The sequence below is a fragment of the Pristiophorus japonicus genome, unplaced genomic scaffold, assembly GCF_044704955.1.
Source record: "Pristiophorus japonicus isolate sPriJap1 unplaced genomic scaffold, sPriJap1.hap1 HAP1_SCAFFOLD_42, whole genome shotgun sequence".
In the NCBI taxonomy this organism is placed as follows: domain Eukaryota; kingdom Metazoa; phylum Chordata; class Chondrichthyes; family Pristiophoridae; genus Pristiophorus; species Pristiophorus japonicus.
In genome coordinates, this window is record NW_027254090.1 from 193,305 (window position 1) to 208,622 (window position 15,318).

Sequence of the window (15,318 nt, forward strand, 5' to 3'; positions counted from 1 at the left end):
CAGTCCCCAGGTTCGCTGCTATTTCTGGCCAATTTGTATGCCACTTCCTTGGCTTTAATACTATCCCTGATTTCCCTTGATAGCCACGGTTGAGCTACCTTCCCTTTTTTATTTCTCTGCCAGACAGGAATGTACAATTGTTGTAGTTCATCCATGCGGTCTCTAAATGTCTGCCATTGCCCATCCACAGTCAACCCCTTAAGTATCATTCGCCAATCCATCTCAGCCAATTCACGCCTCATACCTTCAAAGTTAGCCTTCTTTAAGTTCTGGACCATGGTCTCTGAATTAACTGTTTCATTCTCCATCCTAATGCAGAATTCCACCATATTATGGTCACTCTTCCCCACATCAATCCACACATCCTTCCACGCATCATTCCACGCATCATTCCACGCATCATTACACACCTCATCCTAACATCATTCCACACCTCATTTCCCACCTCATTCCACAATACATTCCACCCGTTATTCCACACATCATTCCACACATCATTACACCCATCATTCCACATATCGTTCCAAACCCCATTCTACACATCATTCCACGCATCTTTCCACACATCATTCCACAACTCATTAAACACATCATTCAACACATCATTCCAAACCTATGCCACACAGCATTCCACACATCATTTCACATATCATTCCACACCTCATTCCACACCTCATACCACACATCATTCCACACATCATTCCACTCATCATTCCAAACATCATTCCACAATTTATTCCACACATCAATCCAAACATCCTTCCATGCATCATTCCACGCATCATTCCACGCATCATTCCACACCTCATTCCACACCTCATTCCACACCTCTTTCAACACATGATTCCACACATCATTCCACACCTCATTCCACACATCATTCCACACCTCATTCCACACAACAGTCCACACATCATTCCACACATCATTCCACACATCATTCGGGACATCATTCCATGCATCATTCCACGCATCATTCCATGCATCATTCCACAGCTCAATCCGCACCTCATTCAACACATGATTCCACACATCATTCCACACCTCATTCCACACATCATTCCACACATCATTCCACACCTCATTTTAAACATCATTCCACTATTTATTCCACACATCAATCCACACATCCTTCCATGCATCATTCCATGCATCATTCCACGCATCATTACACACCTCATTCCTAACATCATTCCACACCTCATTTCCCACCTCAATCCACAACACATTCCACCCGTTATTCCACACATCATTCCACACATCATTCCAAACATCATTCCACACTTCATTCCAAACCTCATTCCAGACATTATTCCACACATCATTACACCCATCATTCCACATATCGTTTCAAACCCCATTCTGCACATCATTCCACGCATCTTTCCACACATCATTCCACAACTCATTTCACACATCATTCAACACATCATTCCACGCAATTTTCCACACCTCATTCTACACATCATTCCACACAACATTCCAAACCTATGCCACACAGCATTCCACACATCATTTCACATATCATTCCATTCCTCATTCCACGCCTCATTCCACGCATCATTCCACACATCATTCCACACATCATTCCACATATCATTCCTCACTTCATTCCATAAAACATTCCACACCTCATTCCACACCTCATACCACACATCATTCCACACATCATTCCACTCATCATTCCAAACATCATTCCACAATTTATTCCACACATCCATCCACACATCCTTCCATGCATCATTCCACGCATCATTCCACGCATCATTCCACACCTCATTCCACACCTCTTTCAACACATGATTCCACACATCATTCCACACCTCATTCCACACATCATTCCACACCTCATTCCACACACCAGTCCACACATCATTCCACACATCATTCGGGACATCATTCCTCACATCATTCCATACGTCATTCCACTCATTATTCCACACCTCATTCCACACCTCTTTCCACACATCATTCCACACACCATTCCACAATTCAATCCACACTTCATTCCAAGCATCATTCTAAGCATCATTCCACACATCATTCCATACATCATTCCACACATCATTCCATATTTCATTCCACCCGTCATTCCACACATCATTCCACACATCTTTCTACACATCATTCCACACATCATTCCACACGTCATTCCACACATCATTCCACACATCATTCCACATATCATTCCACCCGTCATTCCACACATCATTCCACACCTCATTCCACACATCATTCCAAATCTCATTCCAAACATCATTACACACATCATTCCACACATCATTCCACACATCATTCCACACATCATTCCACACATCATTCCACACATCATTCCACACATCATTCCATACATCATTCCACTGATCATTCCACACCAATTCCAAACATCATTACACACATCATTTCACACATCATTCCACAGATCATTCCACATGTCATTCCATGCATCATTCCACACATCATTCCACACATCATTCCACTCATCATTCCTCACCTCATTCCACATCTCATTCCACACCTCATTCCACACAACATTACACGCATCATTCCACACATCATTCCACACACCATTCCACACCTCATTCCACACATCATCCACACATCATTCCACATATTATTTCACACACATTCCACACATCATTCCACACCTCATTCCACAAATCAATCCACACATCATTAAACACCTCATTCTAAACATAATTCCACACATCATTCCACACATAATTCCACTCTTCATTCCACACAGCGTTCCACAATTCATTCCACAAATCAATCAAAAACATTATTCCACACATCATTCCACACCTAATTCCACACATCATTCCACACATCATTCCACACCTCATTGCAGACATCATTCCAGACATCATTCCTCACACTATCGAAGACATCATACCACACAACATTCCACACATCATTCCACACCTCATACCACACATCATTCCACACATCATTCCACTCATCATTCCAAACATCATTCCACAATTTATTCCACACATCAATCCACACATCCTTCCATGCGTCATTCCACACCTCATTCGACACATCATTCCACATATAATTCCACACTTCATTCAACACATCATTCCACACATCATTCCACACATCATTCCACACTTCATTTCAAACATCATTCCACACATCATTCCACACCTCATTCCACACATGATTCCACACCTCATTCCACACCTCATTCAACACATCATCCACACATCATTCCACATATTATTCCACACATCATTACACACCTCATTCCACAAATCATTCCACGAATTATTCCACGCATCATTTCAAATATCATTCCACACATCTTTATAAACCTCATTCCACACATCATTCCACGCATTATTCCACGCATCATTCCACACATCATTCCACACATCTTTCCAAACCTCATTCCACAACTCATTCAACCCGTCATTCCAAACATCATTTCACACACCATTCCAAACTTCATTCCACACATCATTCCAATCCTCATTCCACACATTATTCAACACATCATTCCACACATCATTCCACACATCATTCCACACATTATTCCACACATCATTCCACACATCATTTTAAACATCATTCCACACATCATTTCATACATCATTCCACACATCATTCCACACATTATTCCACATATTATTCAACGCATCATTCCACACATCATTCCACGTATCATTCCACATATCATTCCACACATCATTCCACATATCATTCCACACATCATTCCATACCTCATTCCACAAATCATCCCACAAATCATCGCACACATCTTTAAACTTATCATTACAAACCTCATTCCACACATCCTTCCACACATCATTCCTCACCTCATTTTAAACATCATTCCACTATTTATTCCACACATCAATCCACACATCCTTCCACGCATCTTTCCATGCATCATTCCACGCATCATTACACATCTCATTCCACACATCATTCCACACCTCATTTCCCACCTCATTCCACAACACATTCCACCCGTTATTCCACACATCATTCACAACATCATTCCAAACATCATTCCACACATTATTCCAAACATCATTCCACATATTATTCCACACATCATTACACCCATCGTTCCACACATCGTTCCAAACCTCATTATACACATCATTCCACACCTCATTCCACACATCATTCCAAATCTCATTCCAAACATCATTACACACATCATTCCACCATCATTCCACACATCATTCCACACATCATTCCACACATCATTCCACACATCATTCCACACATCATTCCATACATCATTCCACTGATCATTCCACACCAATTCCAAACATCATTACACACATCATTTCACACATCATTCCACAGATCATTCCACATGTCATTCCATGCATCATTCCACACATAATTCCACACATCATTCCACTCATCATTCCTCACCTCATTCCACATCTCATTCCACACCTCATTTCAAACATCATTACACGCATCATTCCACACATCATTCCACACACCATTCCACACCTCATTCCACACATCATCCACACATCATTCCACATATTATTTCACACACATTCCACACATCATTCCACACCTCATTCCACAAATCATTCCACACATCATTAAACACCTCATTCTAAACATAATTCCACACATCATTCCACACATAATTCCACTCTTCATTCCACACAGCGTTCCACAATTCATTCCACAAATCAATCAAAAACATTATTCCACACATCATTCCACACCTAATTCCACACATCATTCCACACATCATTCCACACCTCATTGCAGACATCATTCCAGACATCATTCCTCACACTATCGAAGACATCATACCACACAACATTCCACACATCATTCCACACCTCATACCACACATCATTCCACACATCATTCCACTCATCATTCCAAACATCATTCCACAATTTATACCACACATCAATCCACACATCCTTCCATGCGTCATTCCACACCTCATTCGACACATCATTCCACATATAATTCCACACTTCATTCAACACATCATTCCACACATCATTCCACACATCATTCCACACTTCATTTCAAACATCATTCCACACATCATTCCACACCTCATTCCACACATGATTCCACACCTCATTCCACACCTCATTCAACACATCATCCACACATCATTCCACATATTATTCCACACATCATTACACACCTCATTCCACAAACCATTCCACGAATTATTCCACGCATCATTCCACACATCATTCCACACATCTTTCCAAACCTCATTCCACAACTCATTCAACCCGTCATTCCAAACATCATTCCACACACCATTCCAAACTTCATTCCACACATCATTCCAATCCTCATTCCACACATTATTCAACACATCATTCCACACATCATTCCACACATCATTCCACACATTATTCCACACATCATTCCACACATCATTTTAAACATCATTCCACACATCATTTCATACATCATTCCACACATCATTCCACACATTATTCCACATATTATTCCACGCATCATTCCACACATCATTCCACGTATCATTCCACATATCATTCCACACATCATTCCACATATCATTCCACACATCATTCCATACCTCATTCCACAAATCATCCCACAAATCATCGCACACATCTTTAAACTTATCATTACAAACCTCATTCCACACATCCTTCCACACATCATTCCTCACCTCATTTTAAACATCATTCCACTATTTATTCCACACATCAATCCACACATCCTTCCACGCATCTTTCCATGCATCATTCCACGCATCATTACACATCTCATTCCACACATCATTCCACACCTCATTTCCCACCTCATTCCACAACACATTCCACCCGTTATTCCACACATCATTCACAACATCATTCCAAACATCATTCCACACATTATTCCAAACCTCATTCCACATATTATTCTACACATCATTACACCCATCGTTCCACACATCGTTCCAAACCTCATTATACACATCATTCCACGCATCTTTCCACACATCATTCCACACCTCATTCCACACATCATTCCACACAACATTCCAAACCTATGCCACACAGCATTCCACACATCATTTCACACATCATTCCATTCCTCATTCCACGCCTCATTCCACACATAATTCCACATATCACTCCTCACTTCATTCCATAAAACATTCCACACCTCATTCCACACCTCATACCACACATCATTCCACAAATGATTCCACTTATCATTCCAAACATCATTCCACAATTTATTCCACACAACAATCCACACATCCTTCCATGCATCATTCCATGCATCATTCCACGCATCATTCCACACCTCATTCCACACCTCATTCAACACATGATTCCACACATTATTCCACACCTCATTCCACACATCATTCCACAACTCATTCCACACACCAGACCACACATCATTCCACAAATAATTCCACACATCATTCGGGACATCATTCCACACATCATTCCACACGTCATTCCACTCATTATTCTACACCTCATTCCACACCTCATTCCACACATCATTCCACACCTCATTCCGCAAATCATTCCCACATCATTCCACACCTTATTTTAAACATCATTCCACACACCATTCCATAATTCATTCCACACATCATTCCACGCATCAGTCTAAGCATCATTCCACACATCATTCCATACATCATTCCACACATCATTCCTCATTTCATTCCACACATCATTCCACACATCTTTCTAGACATCATTCCACACATCATTCCACTCATCATTCCACACATCATTCTACACATCATTCCACACATCATTCCACCCATCATTCCACATATCATTCCACACATCATTCCACACCTCATTCCACACATCATTCCATATATCATTCCACACATCATTCCATATATCATTCCACACATCATTCTACACATCATTCCACACATCATTCCACAAATCATCGCACACATCATTCAATTTATCATTACAATCCTCATTCCACACATTCTTCCACACACCATTCCACATATCATTCCACACATCATTCCACACCTCATTCCAGACATCATTCCAGACATCATTCCTCACACCATCGAACACATCTTACCACACATCATTCCGCACATCATTCCACACCTCATACCACACATCATTCCACACATCATTCCACTCATCATTCCAAACATCACTCCACAATTTATTCCACACATCAATCCACACATCCTTCCATGCATCATTCCACGCATCATTCCATGCATCATTCCACACCTCATTCCACACCTCATTCAACACATGATTCCACACATCATTCCACACCTCATTCCGCACATCATTCCACGCATCATTCCTCACCTCATTTTAAACATCATTCCACTATTTATTCCACACATCAATCCACACATCCTTCCACGCATCATTCCACGCATCATTCCACGCATCATTACACACCTAATTCCACACATCATTCCACACCTCATTCCACAACACATTCCACCCGTTATTCCACACATCATTCCACGCATCATTCCAAACATCATTCCACACATCATTCCAAACCTCATTCCACATATTATTCCACACATAATTACACCCATCATTCCATACATCGTTCCAAACCTCATTCTAAACATCATTCCACGCATCGTTCCACACATCATTCCACACCTCATTCCACACATCATTCCACACATCATTCCACGCATTTTTCAACACCTCATTCTACACATAATTCCACACAACATTCCAAACCTATGCCACACAGCATTCCACATATCATTTCACACATCATTCCATTCCTCATTCCACGCCTCATTCCCGCATCATTCCACACATCATTCCACACATCATTCTACATATCATTCCTCACTTCATTCCATAAAATATTCCACACCTCATTCCACACCTCATACCACACATCATTCCACACATCATTCCACTCATTATTCCAAACATCATTCCACAATTTATTCCACACATCAATCCACACATCCTTCCATGCATCATTCCACGCATCATTCCTTGTATCATTCAACACATCATTCCACACCTCATTCAACACATGATTCCACACATCATTCCACAGCTCATTCCACACATCATTCCACAGCTCATGTCACACACCAGTTCACACATCATTCCACACATCATTCTACACAACATTCGGGACATCATTGCACACATCATTCCATACGTCATTCCACTAATCATTCCCACATCATTCCACACATCATTTTAAACATCATTCCACACACCATTCCACAATTCATTCCACACATCATTCAATACATCATTCCACACATCATTCCACATTTCATTCCATACATTATTCCACACATCTTTCTCGACATCATTCCGCACATCATTCCACTCATCATTCCACACATCATTCTACACATCATTCCACACATCATTCCACCCATCATTCCACACATCATTCCACACCTAATTCCACACATCATACCAAATCTCATTCCAAACCTCATTCCACACATCATTACACGCCTCATTCCACACATCATTCCACACACCATTCCACACCTCATTCCCTGCATCATCCACACATTATTCCACATATTATTCCACACATCATTCCACACATCATTCCACACCTCATTCCACAAATCATTCCACACATCATTCCACACCTCATTCCAAACATCATTCCACACCTCATTCCAAACATCATTCCACACCTCATTCCACAAATTATTCCACACATCATTAAACACCTCATTTTAAACATAATTCCATACATCATTCCATTTATAATTCAACTCTTCATTCCACACAGCGTTCCACAATTCATTCCACACATCAATCCACACATCATTCCACAAATCATTCCACACATCATTCCACCACATCATTCTACACATCATTCCACACATCATTTGACACATCATTCCACACATAATTCCACACATCCTTCCACACATCATTCCACAGATCATTCCACACCTCATTCCACACATCATTCCAAACCTCATTCCAAACATCATTCCAAACATCATTCCACCACATCATTCCACATATCATTACACACATCATTCCACAACTCACTCCACACATCATTCCACAACTCATTCCACACATCATACAACAACTCATTCCATACATCATTCCACACATCATTCCAAACATCATTCCACACGTCATTCCACACATCATTCCAAACGTCATTCCACACGTCATTCCACACATCATTTCAAACATCATTCCACATATCATTCCACACATCATTCCACGAATTATTCCACAACTCATTCCACCAGTCATTCCACACATCATTTTAAACATCATTCCACACATCATTTCACACATCAATCCACACACCATTCCACACCTCATTCCACACATCATTCCACATATCATTCCACACATCATTCAACGCCTCATTCCACACATCATTCCACATGTCATTCCACACATCATTCCATACCTAATTTCAAAAATCATTACACAAATCATCGCACACATCATTCAACTTATCATTGCAAACCGCATTCCACACATCCTTCCATTCATCATTCCTCGCCTCATTCCACATATTTTTCCACACCTCATTACACTCATCATTACACGCCTTATTCCACACATCATTCCACACATCATTCCACACCTCATTCCACACATCATTCCACACATCATTCCACACCTCATTCGAAACATCATTCAACACTTCATTCCACACATCATTCCACACCTCATTCCACAAATCTTTCCACACATCATTAAACACCTCATTCTAAATATAATTTCACACATCATTCCACACATCATTCCACTCATCATTCCACACAGCGTTCCACAATTCATTCCACACATCAATCCACACATCATTCCAAACATCATTCCACACCTCATTCCACACATCATTCCACTGATCATTCCACACCACATTCCAAACATCATTCCTCACATCATTCCACACATCATTCCACACATCATTCCACACGTCATTCCCTGCATCATTCCACACATCATTCCACACATCATTCCACTCATAAGTCCTCACCTCATTCCACATCTCATTCCACACCTCAGTCCACACATCATTACACGCCTCATTCCACACATCATTCCACACACCATTCCACACATCATTCCACACATCATCCACACATCATTCCACATATTATTCCACACATCATTCCACACATCATTCCACACCTCATTCCACAAATCATTCCGCACATCATTCCACACCTCATTCTAAACATAATTCCACACTTCATTCCGCACATCATTTCACACCTCATTCCACAAATCATTCCACACATCATTAAACACTTCATTCTAAAAATAATTCCACACATCATTCCACACCTCATACCACACATCATTCCACAAATGATTCCACTTATCATTCCAAACATCATTCCACAATTTATTCCACACATCAATCCAAACATCCTTCCATGCATCATTCCACGCATCATTCCACGCATCATTCCACACCTCATTCCACACCTCATTCAACACATGATTCCACACATCATTCCACACCTCATTCCACACATCATTCCACAACTCATTCCACACACCAGACCACACATCATTCCACAAATAATTGCACACATCATTCGGGACATCATTCCACACATCATTCCATACGTCATTCCACTCATTATTCTACACCTCATTCCACACCTCATTCCACACATCATTCCACACCTCATTCCGCAAATCATTCCCACATCATTCCACACCTCATTTTAAACATCATTCCACACACCATTCCACAATTCATTCCACACATCATTCCACGCATCATTCTAAGCATCATTCATCACATCATTCCATACATCATTCCACACATCATTCCACATTTCATTCCACACATCATTCCACACATCTTTCTAGACATCATTCCACACATCATTCCACTCATCATTCCACACATCATTCTACACATCATTCCACACATCATTCCACCCATCATTCCACATATCATTCCACACATCATTCCACACCTCATTCCACACATCATTCCATATATCATTCCACACATCATTCCATATATCATTCCACACATCATTCTACACATCATTCCACACATCATTCCACAAATCATCGCACACATCATTCAATTTATCATTACAATCCTCATTCCACACATTCTTCCACACACCATTCCACATATCATTCCACACATCATTCCACACCTCATTCCAGACATCATTCCAGACATCATTCCTCACACCATCGAACACATCTTACCACACATCATTCCGCACATCATTCCACACCTCATACCACACATCATTCCACACATCATTCCACTCATCATTCCAAACATCACTCCACAATTTATTCTACACATCAATCCACACATCCTTCCATGCATCATTCCACGCATCATTCCATGCATCATTCCACACCTCATTCCACACCTCATTCAACACATGATTCCACACATCATTCCACACCTCATTCCGCACATCATTCCACGCATCATTCCTCACCTCATTTTAAACATCATTCCACTATTTATTCCACACATCAATCCACACATCCTTCCACGCATCATTCCACGCATCATTCCACGCATCATTACACACCTCATTCCACACATCATTCCACACCTCATTTCCCACCTCATTCCACAACACATTCCACCCGTTATTCCACACATCATTCCACACATCATTCCAAACATCATTCCACACATCATTCCAAACCTCATTCCACATATTATTCCACACATCATTACACCCATCATTCCACACATCGTTCCAAACCTCATTCTAAAAATCATTCCACGCATCTTTGCACACATCATTCCACACCTCATTCCACACATCATTCCACACATCATTCCACGCATTTTTCAACACCTCATTCTACACATAATTCCACACAACATTCCAAACCTATGCCACACAGCATTCCACATATCATTTCACACATCATTCCATTCCTCATTCCACCCCACATTCCACGCATCATTCCACACATCATTCCACACATCATTCTACATATCATTCCTCACTTCATTCCATAAAACATTCCACACCTCATTCCACACCTCATACCACACATCATTCCACACATCATTCCACTCATTATTCCAAACATCATTCCACAATTTATTCCACACATCAATCCACACATCCTTCCATGCATCATTCCAAGCATCATTCCATGTATCATTCCACACATCATTCCGCACCTCATTCAACACATGATTCCACACATCATTCCACACCTCATTCCACACATCATTCCACAGCTCATGTCACACACCAGTTCACACATCATTCCACACATCATTCTACACATCATTCGGGACATCATTCCACACATCATTCCATACGTCATTCCACTAATCATTCCCACATCATTCCACACCTCATTTTAAACATCATTCCACACACCATTCCACAATTCATTCCACACATCATTCAATACATCATTCCACACATCATTCCACATTTCATTCCATACATTATTCCACACATCTTTCTAGACATCATTCCGCACATCATTCCACTCATCATTCCACACATCATTCTACACATCATTCCACACATCATTCCACCCATCATTCCACACATCATTCCACACCTAATTCCAAACATCATACCAAATCTCATTCCAAACATCATTACACACATCATTCCACACATCATTCCACACATCATTCCACACATCATTCCACACATCATTCCACACATCATTCCATACATCATTCCACAGATCATTCCACACCAAATTCCAAACATCATTCCACACATCATTCCACACATCATTCCACACATCATTCCACACGTCATTCCATGCATCATTCCACACATCATTCCACACATCATTCCACTCATCATTCCTCACCTCATTTCACATCTCATTCCAAACCTCATTCCACACATCATTACACGCCTCATTCCACACATCATTCCACATACCATTCCACACCTCATTCCCTGCATCATCCACACATTATTCCACATATTATTCCACACATCATTCCACACATCATTCCACACCTCATTCCACAAATCATTCCACACATCATTCCACACCTCATTCCAAACATCATTCCACACCTCATTCCAAACATCATTCCACACCTCATTCCACAAATCATTCCACACATCATTAAACACCTCATTCTAAACATAATTCCATACATCGTTCCATTTATAATTCAACTCTTCATTCCACACAGCGTTCCACAATTCATTCCACACATCAATCCACACATCATTCCACAAATCATTCCACACATCATTCCACCACATCATTCTACACATCATTCCACACATCATTTGACACATCATTCCACACATAATTCCACGCATCCTTCCACACATCATTCCACAGATCATTCCACACCTCATTCCACACATCATTCCAAACCTCATTCCAAACATCATTCCAAACATCATTCCACCACATCATTCCACATATCATTACACACATCATTCCATAACTCACTCTACACATCATTCCACAACTCATTCCACACATCATACAAAAACTCATTCCATACATCATTCCACACATCATTCCAAACATCATTCCACACGTCATTCCACACATCATTCCAAACGTCATTCCACACGTCATTTCTCACATCATTTCAAACATCTTTCCACATATCATTCCACACATCATTCCACGCATTATTCCACAACTCATTCCACCAGTCATTCCACACATCATTTTAAACATCATTCCACACATCATTTCACACATCATTCCACACACCATTCCACACCTCATTCCACACATCATTCCACATATCATTCCACACATCATTCAACACCTCATTCCACACATCATTCCACATGTCATTCCACACATCATTCCATACCTAATTTCAAAAATCATTACACAAATCATCGCACACATCATTCAACTTATCATTACAAACCGCATTCCACACATCCTTCCATTCATCATTCCTCGCCTCATTCCACATATCTTTCCACACCTCATTACACACCTCATTACACGCCTTATTCCACACATCATTCCACACATCATTCCACACCTCATTCCACACATCATCCACACTTTATTCCACATGTTATTCCACACATCTTTCCACACATCATTCCACACCTCATTCCACAAATCATTCCACACATCATTCCACACCTCATTCGAAACATCATTCAACACTTCATTCCACACATCATTCCACATCTCATTCCACAAATCTTTCCACACATCATTAAACACCTCATTCTAAACATAATTTCACACATCATTCCACATATCATTCCACTCATCATTCCACACAGCGTTCCACAATTCATTCCACACATCAATCCACACATCATTCCACACATCATTCCACACCTCATTCCACACAGCATTCCACTGATCATTCCACACCACATTCCATACATCATTTCACACATCATTCCACACATCATTCCACACATCATTCCACACGTCATTCCCTGCATCATTCCACACATCATTCCACACATCATTCCACTCATAAGTCCTCACCTCATGCCACATCTCATTCCACACCTCAGTCCACACATCATTACACGCCTCATTCCACACATCTTTCCACACACCATTCCACACATCATTCCACACATCATCCACACATCATTCCACATATTATTCCACACATCATTCCACACATCATTCCACACCTCATTCCACAAATCATTCCGCACATCATTCCACACCTCATTCTAAACATAATTCCACACTTCATTCCGCACATCATTTCACACCTCATTCCACAAATCATTCCAAACATCATTCCAAATATCAATCCACACAACATTCCACACATCATTTCACACATCATTCGAAACATCATTCCACACACAATTCCAACCAACATTCCAAACCTCATTCCACATATTATTCCAAACCTCATTCCACACATCATTCCACACATCATTCCAAAAGTCATTCCGCAAATCATTCCACATATCATTCCACAAATCATTCCACCTATCATTTAAGACATCATACCACACATCATTCCTTCTACACATCATTCCACAAATAATTCCACACACATTTCATACCTCATTCCACACATGATTCCAAACCTCATTCCACACATCATTCCATGCATCATTCCACAACACATTCCATCCGTCACTCTACACATCATTCCACTCAGCATTCCAAACTTCATTCCACACACCATTCCAAACATCATTCCACACATTATTTTGCACATCATTCCACACTTCATTCCATACATCATTCCACACATCATTCCACGCATCATTCCACAACTCATTCCACCCGTCATTCTACACAGCTTTCTATACATCATTCCACACATCATTGCACACTTCATTCCACACATCATTCCACACATCATTCCACACAACTTTCCATACCTCATTCCACACATCATTCCACAAATCATTCCACACATCCTTCCACTCATCATTCC